This window comes from Ixodes scapularis, unplaced genomic scaffold (genome assembly GCF_016920785.2).
Source record: "Ixodes scapularis isolate PalLabHiFi unplaced genomic scaffold, ASM1692078v2 PGA_scaffold12__126_contigs__length_90152505, whole genome shotgun sequence".
Classification (NCBI taxonomy): Eukaryota; Metazoa; Arthropoda; class Arachnida; order Ixodida; family Ixodidae; genus Ixodes; species Ixodes scapularis.
The window spans coordinates 29853816-29869007 of record NW_024609838.1 but is presented as its reverse complement, the minus strand read 5'-3'; positions in this window follow the sequence as shown (position 1 = coordinate 29869007).

The window sequence follows — 15192 nt, the reverse complement described above, 5'->3', positions numbered from 1 at the left end:
CCAGCGATGCCCACAAACGATAATAGCGTTTAGCTTTTTCTTTTCTTTTTGTTTGTGTTCCCGAATAAAGTTACTTACCAAGGAAAGAGGCAGTATCTTCCGCGAAAATCTTTAAAGAAATGCTTTACCGGTACATGGTCGGTTTAAAGTCACGCAAAACTAAATAAAAAAAATAAAAAAATAAAGCTACCAAGCCGACGAACGGCTGCATGCCTGGACGAGTTCCTTTCATTTTTCTCGTATACTTCTAACTCTATTTCATCGCATCGCGTGTGGCTCGTACATCGTGATGGATGTGCTCACACTGATCAGACATCATCCAAAAGACACGGCGTTCGCATACAGAGACAATAAGAAAATGATCTGAGGACAGGAACCATGTCTGCTTCATGCACGCGTATATATATATACGCTTCGAACGTACCTTCAGATAGTTTTTTATACGACAAAAGTGACGGGACCACCATGCAAGAAAGAAACCGCCGGCAGAGAGTGACAGCAGACTGTCTATTGTACAATATATTAATAAGCAGTGCATCCGTGGCTACAGGTATTTCCTCGTCCTTATATACTTGCCCGTTGTTCATTTTTGCTAATTTACGTTGATCGACGTTCGTTTTATTGGAAGTTATACAGGGTCGTATGAATTGCGACAGTCAGTCATTTTTATTTTCTTAAATAATTGACTAAGAGTTTTTTTTTTAAGTCAATATATATATATATATATTTTTTTTTTTTTTTTACTTGAATATTTGTGTTTGGCGCGGTCGGTTAAAGACCGACGACCAGTTCACGCTTTCCACTTTTCCCTCGCTTCCTCCTCTCCCCCTTCTACCCTGTCCATCGTTGCCTCTTTCGTCCTCCCCCATGGAGAGGAGGATCTTCTGCCTTACAGAATCTCGGGTCTGGTCGTCGACCTTTAAGCTGCAGTCAGACTGCTTATGCATCATACAGAGGACTGTCGGCACACAGTAGGGTGTTTTAGGAAACCGTTTTCGCACATCGCATACGGTACGAAGGAACCCTCCGGTAGGCACTGCGAATGCGCTACGGCATAAGACTCGCGCATGCGCAGTGCGTACCGGAGGGACCCATCGTATACCGTATCAGATGCGCCAAAATGGTTCCCTCAAACTCTCTGCTGCGTGAGGCGCGTTTCTTTCTTGTATGGACGGATCGTGTCACAGTGGTCGTGCAAAAAACTCTCTGCAGACATGTTATAAACATGCGTAAATGCTTCGAACAGATGTCTGAGGCGTGTACGCCGATTATTCTGTCTGCAGGCGACCGGAGGGTCTTTCGTATACGTCGAACAGTGGGACTGCAGCTTAACGGTGACGTTCCTTGACATCCGAGTGTCACGTGGAATCATGGTGTCAGGTGACGGTATGACGTCACTGTGTTGCTTAACGTAGCGCGTCATCCTGACGCTTTGCCAAAAAGTTTGCCTGCAATTTGTATTCTTATTTTTTTTAAGAAATTATTTAGCCACGACGACGCTATGGGTAACACACCCGGCGATCGTATGCAAAGCCTGTACAATAACAACTTTCGAAAGAAAAAAAAACAAAAACAAAACTGTGCAAGGTGCGGGGACACTTGAACTGACCCATCCCCGAGGCTCCATTTTACGCCCACTGATGAACCTTGTCCTGGTCCAAAGGCGCGCGCTCGGCCGTCAGCTAATCGGCTGAGCTGATTAACGTAACCGGAGGAGCGGGCGACCGCGCCGCCCACCTCCCGCCTCGTTCCACCGAATGCACGCCAAACCGGTCGCTAACTACCGCCTCCAACGTACCGTAAATTCACGATATCTCCAATCTCGAGGCGCGGGGAGCGAGCGACGTGGCGCAGTCGGCTTTCGATTGCATGCAAAAGCGGTGGCCAGTGTGACATGGGGTGCAACTACCAAAGTTCAAAGAGCCGCAAGAAAGGAAAAAAAAAAGGGGGAGGGGGAGGGGGGCTAGTTTAAACAAGAAACGATGTGGAGGAAACAGTCGTTTCCGACTACGACAAATCACACCAGGCAGCTGAATGTTTTTTTTTTTTTTTCCACCGTTAAGCGAAAATGAGGGTTCGCCATCCAGCCACTATCCCTGACGCCCGTTATGTGTGCACGGCTCGAAATTTTCCCTAGAACAATGAAGGAAAAACAGGGTCACTGGACATATCTATGTGCCAAAAAGCAGTCCAGCTGTATGTACTACGTACCGTACCGCAAGACTGCCAAGACTATGAGCTTTTTTTTTTTTATTCTAGAACGTTTTTGGTCTTGGGGACACAGGAGGTGACGGGGGGCACGCTCACCAGGAAGGCGAAGGCCGGACTCCGACCCCCGAAGAGCCGCATGCGGCTCGCGAGCCGCAGTTTGGCCGCCTCTGCCACAAACCCTTGACGGCAGTCTTTTTTGTTGGCCATAAAGTTTAGACGTAAATCTTAACGTAAAGCTTAGCTATTTTAAGCACTGGTTTGCCAGAGAGCAGACAGTCGCCGTATAGACTCTCTTCACTCTTAAGCTGAAACTGCAGCCAAAGATAAAAGCACGAACTAGCCCGCGCTCCTGGCTTTAAGACGTGCATTTCTACCGCGAGTGCTCGTTCCGCGGAAGAACGCTTCAAAGCAGCGACCTCAAGCTTTGGTGTTTGTGGCATTCGCTGCACTCTCAGCTTAAAACCGGGGTCACACTGTTGATACCCACAATACAAAAGACAATCTGCAAACAGGTTGGAGTGCAAGTCACCACGATCCGTACATCGAATGCCGCATGGCAGTGAGTTCAAGAACACTTGGCACGCGTCATTCGAACCACTGATATTGGGGTGACTCGCGCTTGCACGCTGTCTTATGTATGATGTATGAGCAGTGTGACCCCGGATGGAATATAATTAATGTCTTCGGTGCATTCCCGCGATGCCTTCTATTTAGGAGAAAAAATAAGTACGCGCTGCCTGCCGCCATTTTTTTTTTTTCGTGCGCGAGTTTGTTATGTTCAAAGGCTATGCGTTAGTCTATTCAGGTACGCGTTCCGTAGCCATTACAACGATAATTACGCCTACTTACGGACGCAAACGCGATCGCTGTGAAGGCATGGCCCCGGGATATGACCAAACTAAAGACGCATACAGTGGTTAAGAGCTTGTATCGTAGCTATCTTCCTTACGATAGACAGCAGACGACGCTACGAACCATCGAAGCCAATCGAATATCAGGCGAGTGGCACGTGACCTGGTCGTCGAGGTACGCAGCGATGTGCAGGCCACACCTCGAGAAATAGTAGGGTGGACGCAGCTACATGATACGCTGGCACCGCTTGATTGGCTGGGATAGCTCGTAGCGCCCGATGCGGCTCATCACAAGGTACAACGTAGGAAAGGTCTGCTGCAGCCGGTGTAGCGACAAATTGAATCTGCGTCGGATCATTCGCAGCTATGGCAGCGTAAGTATACGAAACACCTGGCGAGTATAATTATTAGGCAACTCGACAAGAGCGGCGCGCGAAGTCGTTAAAATGCCTCAGGGTCTTCGTCTCCACTGCTATCGGTTCCACTCGGAGTAGCATTCGCGAAGCGGCGGTGTGCGGGATAGCTGGAAGCTGCGACATAGACGGTGACAAATTTCAGCGATACGCAAATGATGGTGTAAACCGCGCAGCGCGCCTTTTTTGTCTCTGAAGTGGCGGTAATGGCAGTAAGACTAATAACTGCGGAAATTGCTATCCTCCGCCGGGAAGTAGTTTGAGCAGGGTTAGCAAGCTTAGCTTCCCACATCGTTTGTCGTTAGACGGACACTTCACTTAGGGAAATGGCCGCACCAGCAAACTATCTCTAATTGGGCAAGGTCGCGATTCGCACGGCGACGGTGTCCCTCGAAGCTAGCGCAGGCTAGACTGGTTTGATATAGGGTGTAGGGTTGAAATGAGTTCAAGCTGGGATTGATGATACGCTGCTACCGTGAATGGAAACTTGTAAGTTGTGCGAATCACGTGTTCCCCGCATCCCTATCTAGGCCTCGCTCAGGCAGGCCGTGGGACGTCGCCATGTGGGGGCGCGTCTCAGATGCGAAGGCGAAGCTGTATTCCCTTGTGGACGGCTTTCCCTCACCCTTCTCGGGGAATTTGCCAAAGGCACACCCCTCGGGATCTTGTACACGTTTGCCCCTCCGGGGAGCCAACCTACATCCGACCCACCCCGGGCGCGCCCATTCCCGCAGGCTATGAAAGACGGCCCTAATCCAACGGGCAAGACTCTCGCTGAGGGAGGCTCTGTTCGACGGAGCCTTCCTTTCTTTTACTGATCCTCCCCCTCTGTGATACTGTCAATAGTGGCAGCGCGTACTCCGACTGGCGATCCTGTCAAAAGAAACAGCGCCGTCATCTCTCCAACATTGTTGGCCCTCGGGCAAGCGTGTGGAATTTGAGCTAATAAACACGTCTTTATCCGAACCCAAGGAACCTTCTGTGTTTCTAAGTGGTATCCCCAAAGGAGAAACCCACAAAGTGCTATCATGAGCATCATGCGCAAGTTAACAAGCCTAAAGCTGAGGTCACACTGCTGGTTACAAACTCGAACACGCGAGTAACCGCGAGATCCGTGCTTCGAACGCCCCGTGGCAATCAGTTCAAGGAGAAAACTTGGCACGCAGCATTCAAATCTCGGATATTGCGGTGACTTATGTTCGCAGATTGTCGTTTGCATGTGATGCATGAGCAGGGTTACCCCAACTCAGACTTGGACGTAGTTCAACTACTCTACTCAAACTACTGTAGTTTAACTACTTTTTCGAGTAACTTGGCAACTTTCAATTACAACATGATTTCACTAATTACTAGTTTAATTTAACTACTTTTTTCAGGTAACTTCTACTCAAATTACTAACTACTTTCGAAATTATATAGTACTAATTTTGCCCATCACGAAAGTTTGAGCGCAGAAATGAATAAGACGCCGGCAGATAAAGTGGCATTCCCGAACAAAAAGCCCCCTTGTTCGGGAAGGCGTCCTTGGGCCAAGGTGGCGACGAGCAGCCAAAATACAACACCGGCACGCACGAACGCAGGAAGAGATGCTTAACAAGCCTTGGTCGGGTATTGACCTAATCCGGTAATGCACGCCGGCGCCGCGTTTCCAGCTGCAACCGTGAAAGACGGGGACACTCCGAGAGTTGTTGTTTTCGTGTTGTCTGTCTTTAGTGAGTTCTGACTCAAGCGGTAGGTTCCACGGGAGGCACCACTGGAATGACCTCGCAGCTGGGTGCCTGTTCTTATGGTCGCCTTGTCGTCAGCGCATACGCCTTTGCAAAGCCGGACTCCCCCGCGCACAAACCCTGGCACGGATAAGGGGGTGTCCAAACAGGACACTACAAAACGCACAACTCCTACAAATCGTGAAAATTGAAGCAACCGCGCCCGCTTCAATTTTCACGATTTGTCGAAGTCGTGCGTTTTGTAGTGTCCTGTTTGGACACCCCTTAATCCGTTCATGTTAGCACGTTCGTGCTTCCAGCTGCAACTGTATACGAGCGACGATGCTTGTTCAGGTAATCCTTCGCGTGCTTCCGACCATACATGCCCGGGAGACCTCCTCTTTGTTAAAAACGATTTACTTTTCAGGCGTGTCAGGCGCATCAGAATATTGTAGTCGCCGGCGAGGATTGCGAGTTACCCTCGGGAGGTCATTTTGTTGGACCCGGCGTCAGCGGCGAAGTATACTTCTTTTCATCTTCTGTTAAACCAAAGCAATTCTTTTTTTCAGTAGCGTAGCACTAGGACTACAACGGGACGCGCAGTCGTCCGGATGATCTCATCGTCGTGGCGCGAGACTTGAACCCTTGACGGTCTGGTGCACTCGCGCAGCGTACTCTCAGAACGACGTCGGAATAAAGAGGGGCCAGTCATAACAATCTCAACTTGACGAAGAAAAATGAAAAAAAAGAGGAAAGATTGTTATAAAAGACCCTCTACCTGAGGCAAAGCTCACGTGTTTAGCCATGGACACCTAAGATGCCGACACTCGCTTACCCGACCCTGCACAGCCGGTTTCTCAAATCCAACGCTGCCGTTCCATCCAGGGCGTCGGTGGAAAGTCTATTTAGCTTGGCTAGGGACGTCCTTAGAAGGAAAAGGGGAAAACTCTCCTATCAAGAACCTTGAAAGTCAATTGCTTCTGCGAGCGAATAAACTATTTTGGCGAAAACGCAAGCCATAAAAAGACAGCAGGGTTTTTCATTGATCAAAACTGATGTTCATTTTGCTACCACAAAAATATAAAAAGTAACTTCGAAAGTAACTTCAAAGTAACTCGCTACTTTTTACAGTAGTTAGTAGTTTACTCAATTACTATTACAAATGCGTAATTTCTATTCTACTCCAATTACTTTTGGCATCGATACTCAGTAACTTAACTTAATTACCTTTTTTGAGTAATTTGTACATGTCTGCCCCAACTTAACAAACAAATCAGGTTTTTAGAACGACCTCGAGGATGAAGCCTGGATGACGACCTCCCGGACGACCTCAAGGGCGACGTTAAGGGCGACGCCTAGGACGACCTCTCGGATGACCTCGAGGATGACTTCTAGGACGACCTCGAAGACGATGCCTATAGATGATAACAAGGGATCAGGACCTCACTATCTAATAATACCAAGGAAGGCTGGCTCACGCTGGTTGCCGTCTCTTTTTGCTTTTATTTATTTATACTTGCCACGACCAGTGGGGAGTTTTCTGTCGACAAGTGAGGACGCATTTTTCCCAGACCCTAGCATATAACAACGTCGCTGTAAAAAGAAAGACGAGGTGTCCCTTGCAGACAGGATGACAGAATTATGTGCATACACACCTCAAACGCGCTAGACGCATGTTTGCTTTACACGTATCTGCATGTCTGCAGATAGGTTTGCAAGACCGATGCGACGGGATCGCCATTAAGGGGAGAACCGCTTCAGACAGTGTTTACAGAATATCTTTTGTACGATGTATTTTTTCAGTTTGACCATGGCTTCAATCTCAACTTAATATAAGTGAAATTATAGTAGCTGACAGCTTCACAAACGCAGTGTGGCCCATTAGGATCCCGTTTCTTCCTTTTCATCCCTCCTTCGAACTTGTCATCGACCGCTAACTCAACCGCCTCAATCGTCCTCAGCTGCTTCCGACTTCAAAGCATGAGTTCAGGCGCTCCCGCTGCTGCGACACTACACTTCCCTCCACCTGCCATTACATTAGCGACAACAAGAGCAGTCGTTATCCCACAGGTGTTGTCCAGCTGGACTCTCTAGACCAATGCTTTCAACACAATCAGCCATAAGTGCCTCCCCAGGAAGCTCAATGACTTTGGGATAAGGGGTGATCTCCCGCACTGGATAGCTTCCTTTCTTACCCGACTCCGTGGCCAATGCCTTCCCTCTCTTATCGGGAGTGCCCCAAGGATTGATTATCTGTCCCAATTTACTCAATGTGTATGTTCGTGACATTCTACAGTCGGATCAGGTCCTCACCACGCAATGGGCAGATGACACCATCCTAGCCATCTGCATTAGATCACCCACCGACAATGCAACCCTGCAGGCACATTGAGACACTGTAGCACGGAAGTCCTCAACGATCTCTCTTTGTATCAGCCACAACAGGTGCGTTGCAATGCGTTTTAATTCGACCGAAGAAATCCAGCCCCTGAACTACACGCTTGGTGGATTATTTCTGCTTCCTGTACGGACACTGGACATCCTGGACGTATCTTTAACAAAGAATCTCGACTTCGGTCGTCATGAGGAAAGAAAGGTACCCAGGGCTCCCAGCACACTAGGTTTAGTGTCCCGGTTTTCGCGGCGCTTTGGGTGGGATATTTTGAAAACTCTATACACTGCGCAGGTCCTTTCGAGCCTCGAGTACTGCTCCAACATTTGGAACCCTAATGAACATAACCACGTCGAGACCCAGATGGGTGTTCAGCGCCGCGCATGTTGGTACGCCGCGGTCCACCCTCAGACTACGATGCGCGCCTGCATTCTCTTGGTTGGCATCGGCTGAGCCAACTTCATATGGTGACACAAATTCGCCTCCTAGGGTTCTAAACTCGTCAAACACAAAGTTGGGGCCGAAGTTCACGGAGAGCAGCGATTGGACTATCCCGACGATGACGTCGCGCTTTTTTGGCCGGCATCCATTCGGCGCGCTTCGGAAGCTACAACTTCGTGTTTCATGAGTTTAGGGCCCCTAGCCTTTTCCACCGGACCCCCTATGGCTTGATCGGTTCCACGAATCTCGAATAGCACAGGTCTCCCATTACCCCTTTATGCTCGGAATCGACGACACAACGCATCCCTGTTCCCAACAGCAATGGGCACTTACCCCTCTTTCCCTGGTTGCCCGCCTTTGCCTCGGATCACTGACAACCTTAGCGGTTTTACCAGAAGTGTTTCGCATGCCCTTCTGCACATATAGTCTCATCGTTCCTTCCCTTCGTAAATTTATTCTATTTTACAGAGGAGCTGTTAAGGGCTAGTTTGCCCAGGATCCTGTCCGCCAGCAAATGAATGTCGACAAAACACTCCGGACAGCTACCGCCATCTATGAGCGACGGCGGCAACCAGACAACCAGCTTGCCGGTTGTCTGGTTGCCGCCGTAACTCATAGATGGCAACAACCTTCCCAGTCTTTCTCCTCTGGCTTGCCGGCTTGCGGCCGGCCATTACTTCATTCCCACCATCTCAACTTCGCTGGACTTCCTTCTTCACAAGAGTGGAAAGGCTGATCATTTTCTTTTTTTATTTTGAATCTGAGCTTCATCTTTCTTAATTTACTTGTATTTTCTTGTGTGCTAGGGAGGTTTCTGAGTAGGCGCTCCTGCATACGGGCTATACACCTACCAGCTGGCAGTGCACGCATCCTGCGCTTCCCCTTCTCTTGTATTAAAATAAGATTGATTGATTGATATCTCAATCTTATTTGCTGCGCAGCGATAACAACCTGGTTTCAAGCCACATAGAGAATGCAGAAAGTGGTAAACTTTCTCCCGGTAGTAAGTGGTCTCTAAACAGGTCGTTTATAGCTGGGAAAAACTTGAGGTTCAATCTCTGAGTAAACGTGGTTTAATAACCGGCCTTTAGCATATAGTGTACGACTCCACACCAGTACGATGCTCATCCAGATCGGAACGAGCAGGGGATGAAATGAGACAGGTCAATCACACGAAAGCATTCATCCAAAATCTCTGCCGAACAGATCATCTCCCTGAAAAGCAGGTGTGAAATCGGCATCGAAAATAACGACCCCTAGAAAGCCTACTGCGGAAAATCGGGAAAGTACGGCGACGAGGAAGCCACAACACGAGAAACGTAGATATAACAAACACAACGATGATCACTTTGCTTGCAAAGACGCCGCAGTGTGTGCGGCAGAGCCGCAAAGAACAGTCTTCGGGCGGCACCTTTCCATTCGGCGTTTCCCATCGAATACAATAACCTTCGTCTATGCGGTCGTGTCCAAGCCGCCACACACACAAAAAAAGAAAAGGCTACTTCGATAAAAAAAAGAACAGATACAGAAAGAAAAATCCAAGCTCATCGGTGCAGCCTTAATTTGGACTCTCCAGGAAGCGTGCATACAATAAGGGGACGCTCGGTCTAGATTCGTTTCTTCTATATACATCACCGCGGCGTCCTCCCCGAGAAGCACTTCCCGGAACGCTCCTTTTCAAAATTCAAAAGGCTCACGCGCAATTATTGGCTCACCCGGGAAGTTGTCAGTAGTCCTTCCGCTTTTAACCTTACCTCACTTTTCTCCTCCATCTTCTTCTCCCAACCATTCATGGGTGCATCTAATACGTTTCTGAGCATCAACACAATACGGGTCCGCTAATAACATTAGGACCTAATGAAGAGCGGTCCCCCGCCCGGAACGTCGTCTAGTAAATACGATTTAAAGCATTTGCCTCCTTTTTACGATATATATATATATATATGGAGAAGAAAAAACCCTTAGTGAAAACGGCAACAACGGACGATTTAATCTTCGTCGTTTCGGCCGCACTCCGGCCGAAACGTCGAAGATTAATCGTCCGTTGCTGTTTTTACTAAGGGTTTTTTCTTCTCAGTTATATACCCACGCCTTCGGCCTCCCGCCACCATGCCCGTGGTATATATATATATATATATATATATATATATATATATATATATAAGTCAGAGATCCGTACTTGCGGAGTTGCTATGCTATGACTTTATTGCATGTATTTCGACAGTTTCGCCGAGAGGCTCGGCTTCGTCAGGAGATGCCATCTCCTGACGAAGCCGAGCCTCTCGGCGAAACTGTCGAAATACATGCAATAAACTCATAGCATAGCAACTCCGCAAGTACGGATCTCTGACTTATTACATTTTCCCGGTCCATTGTTCTCAAGCTACTCTGCCTCACCTGCATATATATATATATATATATATATATATATATATATATATATATATATATATATTCTAGGAAAACGAAACAAAACGAATAAGTGTTCATTGTTTGGAGCAAGTCAGGCTATCTTTTGTATTTTGTCCAATTAAATAATTAACTAAGATTAATTAATGAATCTTTGAATATTCAATTTAGAGCAAAAGTTCCAATGACAAAATTGTAGAGCGTCCTCAGTCACATCCAATTCAGTAGTTAATATCCAGAAACCTTTAACACGGTTCGTTTTTTTGGGCTTCAGAAAAATGCTCAAAGTATGAAAAGAACACGAAAAAAAACGCGAATTCATCAACAGCACCCAGTCAGCAGTGCTCTATTCAGCATGCAGGCCTAGTTCATTCAAGTCACGGCTGAGAGCGCTGCAATACAAGGTGCACTAAAGCCTCTCTATCCTGGGGAAAGTGGCACCATTCATTGTTGTGGAAATGCTCGAGACACGTGCCGCGCGCCACCTCTGGGAAGAACATGGCGTCTGAAATCTAGCTCAGTGCTGCGCTGTGCCGCCATGATCTTGCTAAGTGCTGCACGTTGCACGTGCCTCGTACATCGATGCACCTTGCGCTACTTTTAAAACATAAAGGGGCTTTAAGGTGCGCATGCGCAAAGTCACACTTTTTATATATATATATATATAATTCGCAAACCTTTTTGAAGCACACACACACAAAAAAAGGCGTTAAGGTTTCTTGATAAAAACATCCAACTGAATTGGATGTTTCTGAGGACGCTCTACAACTAAGTTAGTGGACAGTCTGCTTTAAATTGAATATTTCAAAAGTTAATTAATTAATCTTAATTAATAGGTTAATTGGGCAAAATGCAAAATATAGCCTGACCTCATTCAAACAATGAACAAACTTAGTGGTTTCGTTTCGTCTTCGTAAAATGCATCAAAATATTTTCAAACCTTGGCTGAAGTTACGTGAAATACTCTCTCTCTATATATATATATGGGTGACCTCCATGCATCAATAGATATTTGATCTGAAAATAGGTTCATCGTATGCGTTGATACCGGGCGGCGGAGAAAAGCTCACCGGAGAAAAGCTCACCGGAGAAAAGCTCACCGGAGATAAGCTCACCGGAGAAAAGCTCACCGCAAAACCCGCAGATGCGGAGAAAAGCTCACCGGCCTTTGGGTGGATGCGGAGGAAAGCTCACCGATTTATTAACTTAGCGGATTCTGCGTCAAACGTGGCAATTTAACACAATTCGCCTTCACCACTCAATTAAAAATATGTCCTTTTTTTTAATGTGCTTGAAGTTCATTGGGCATATTTACTAATTCCTCAGAAATTAGTAATCACCCATTTTGTATAATTATGAAGCCGCAAGTATAAAATCAGAACATCGTACACCGGTAAACAGGACGACAATTTATTGACAAATGACTAGTGCGCCGTCAGTAGCTCTGTCAAATAAAGAGGTTTGTTCTTTGCGAGATAATATGAATAGCGGTGTGGTGAACCGTTTCAGCTCGAAATACTGTGCAGTGCCTAATGGATAAGTGGGTGTTAGATTATGTAATCAATGTCGGCTACGTTGTTTTCTTTCTGTTAATTTCACTAACAAAACTTTAGTTGCGAGAACAGCTACGTCGTGTCGTGTTTGTTGTCTTCACTCCGTCGTCGTCGTTTGAGCAGTTTTCATCATGTATAACGTTAACCAACTCGCCCTATTCGCTACCATACAGAAGACTACTTTTTATGTAGGTCACGAGTAACAACGGTGCCAGTGTGCAGCTCGGAAGGTCATGAATGGCTTGCCGTAAAAGGTCACTATCACACAAAAGGCAACGTGTCGAAACACCAGCTCGAACGGCTAGAAAACGTGCATGTCCGTGGAAGAAAGAAGGATCGATATCCTACTGACTGTTTTATCCTGTTTTCAAAGGTTAACAGAAGCTTCAAAGACAATTTATGGCACCACGTTGTTGCGCATGCGCTTTCGAATTTTCGGCATTTACAGTTTTGATTTTTAAGTTTTAGGCAGACATTATCAAGTTTTCTCACTTTTTCCTTTTCGTCAAGTTCATAAAGTTTTCAGTTAGGCTTTCGTTGCCTAGAGAGTAAGCCACAGAAAACACTCGCCCGCAATTATTTATTTGGGAGCAATATACCCAATAAGCTTACAAATACTAAAAATGGCATTTTCTTCTTTACAAAACTTACGAATTTTAATCAAAATAAATCGATATATGTTCCGCATGATCCAACAGCCTCCATGTAAAAAGAAGAAGAAAAAAAATCGGTGAGTTTTCCTCCGCATACGCGCAATGGCCGGTGAGCTTCTCTCCGCATCCGCCGGTTTTGCGGTGAGCTTTTCTCCGGTGAGCTTATCTCCGGTGAGCTTTTCTCCGGTGAGCTTTTCTCCGGTGAGCTTTTCTCCGGGATTCGTTGATACCCTACGGTACGTACTGGATACTTTCAGTGCGCAAGTACAATGGTTTATCTCGAATTTTATTTTAAATACAATGTTCTCGGTTCAAGCGATTCTATGCGAAATGTCGACAAAAACAAAATAAATAAATAAAAAAAAACCTCCATGGAACGGGATACAAAACATCTCGGAGGCCCGTTACTGTCGTCGGCAATATTTTTTTATAAACGAAGTGAGAGCAGTCACGACCTAAGGATAGTCAAGTCATACGCGAACATAGCATGTTTTTCAGGTGAGTGGAAGCGTATCAAAGACTTTTTTGCTCCGATTTTTTGAAACGACAACGCAAAAAAAAAAAGAAAATAAATAAAGACAGGCGGAACAAACTTCCGGCCACACTTCCTGTACGTCTTTATCTCATTTGGTTTTGAAACAAAGCGGGCGAACGTGTTCGGGATCAGCCAAGTTCCGGACGCAGATCACCTACTCTAGAACAAAACAAAACAGAAACTTACCCGAGCGGAACCTTTACAAACAAAATCTATCCAAGTCACCGCAAAAAGAAATATATAATCAGGCCCAAAAATGAAACCAGTTAAACGATGCCCTCACGCCGACAAATAGGAGCATTGGCGTGGACCCTGCGTATGTAGGAGATATCTCGTGCAGCAGGAAGGACACTCGATCACTGTCAAAAAAATTGTAGCCGCATCCGATAAACGCGTTTTGTCTTTCGAGACCACGCTCGCTTCCTTGTCTCAAGATGGAGCGCAAAAAAAAAAAAAAAATAAATAAATAAAAACGCCAACCGACAGAGCGGCGTTCCCTTAAACGCCAACAAATGAAATGGACACTAGGTGTATACGCAGACACCCGCACCATTGAAAAAAAAAAAAATTTAAAAAGCGCGCACGTAATCAACCATTTTGCCGATATACGAGAACCATTACTTGTTCGGGATTGCGTAAAACAAAAAAATGAAGTACGAGTTTCGAAGTTTTAGCGATAATCTCTCTCCGCTCCGCGTGGTCGTCCTTACAGAGTGGGATCCACGGCCATAGGTGCATCCCAGGAAGGACTCTTCTGGAATTCGGCGATTAGGGGTCGGCAGAAATTCGCAGCTCTAGTGATACTTTTGTTTTTCTTTATTGTCTGCTACTAATACGATATCGAGGGGACAGTCGGCAAAAAATACCATGTATTTTCTGGCACCTCTAGATGTTTCCACGTTAAGGAGCTGCTTTTTTTTTTTTTTTTTTTGCTTTTTTTCTTTTTAACTTTTGGAAGCAGGGAATCAGAATGATGCCGACTTGTACGGTACTCAAGACAGCTACTCAAATTGAGTGTAATCAGTTACTTTAATGAGTGATTTTGCAATAATTTGAATACGTTTATTAAAAAAGTAATCACAAGTGTTATTTATTTACTTTTGGAAGTAATAGAATAACTCGTAACTTACTATTTTCCCTTCCCTCTTTTCATGGCGCCCAAGTCTCAGGCACAATGATGGTTTACGAAAAATTGTGGATTGAGGAATAACTATAGTTCATAGTTCGTTGCTACCTCTTTCCTCCATTCTTTCTTAGAGCGCTCTTTCTCTCTCTTCCTACTTGCCTCAGACGTCACAGGGACCGTCAACTGTGTCACCTGCCCGGCTACACGTATTGGGCCACTGCTCCTGCAACAATCTGGCATACGACCCATTGATTTCCTCTTACACACCCCAAAAACCATCTTCCTCACAACCTTCGATCCGCACCGCTCTCTGCCCACATTACTTCAGGCTTGCATGCTGGGTGCCGTCAAGCCCGGGCTTTGCGCCACGACCCTTTCCCACCTGCAAGAGTGATGTAAAATTACGAATTTTTTGTTTCGTAATGTATAACCAGGGCTGGCTTGCTGTGTTTTTTATTGTATGTTTGTTATTGGTATGAATTCTGATTGGTTTCACTTTTAGGCACCGTTTCTAACCTTGACGCGCCAATTATGATGCATGCAATTTTCTTGTATTCTGTGTCCTTTCCTGCTGAAGACCCTTTTGGGAGTGGCAGTATTTTGAAACAAATAATAAAATAAAATAAAATATACTACCATCTGCTACGTGGACGCTTCTCCTTCTGTCTGTACCACTGCCTGTGTCACCGTAACGTGCCCCGCCACCCCTCCCGTTACATCCACCGGTGGACCCTACTCCAACCCAACTTCTCCGCTCGCTTTTGAGATTTCTGACGTAGTGCACGCGACTCGAGAAGTTACCTCCCTTCCGCCTGCTCCCCGATACCGCATTTGCAATGATTCCATGGAAGCGATTCAGGTAATTCATGCGTGGCGCCTTCCCGACGATTTGCGCGACGACC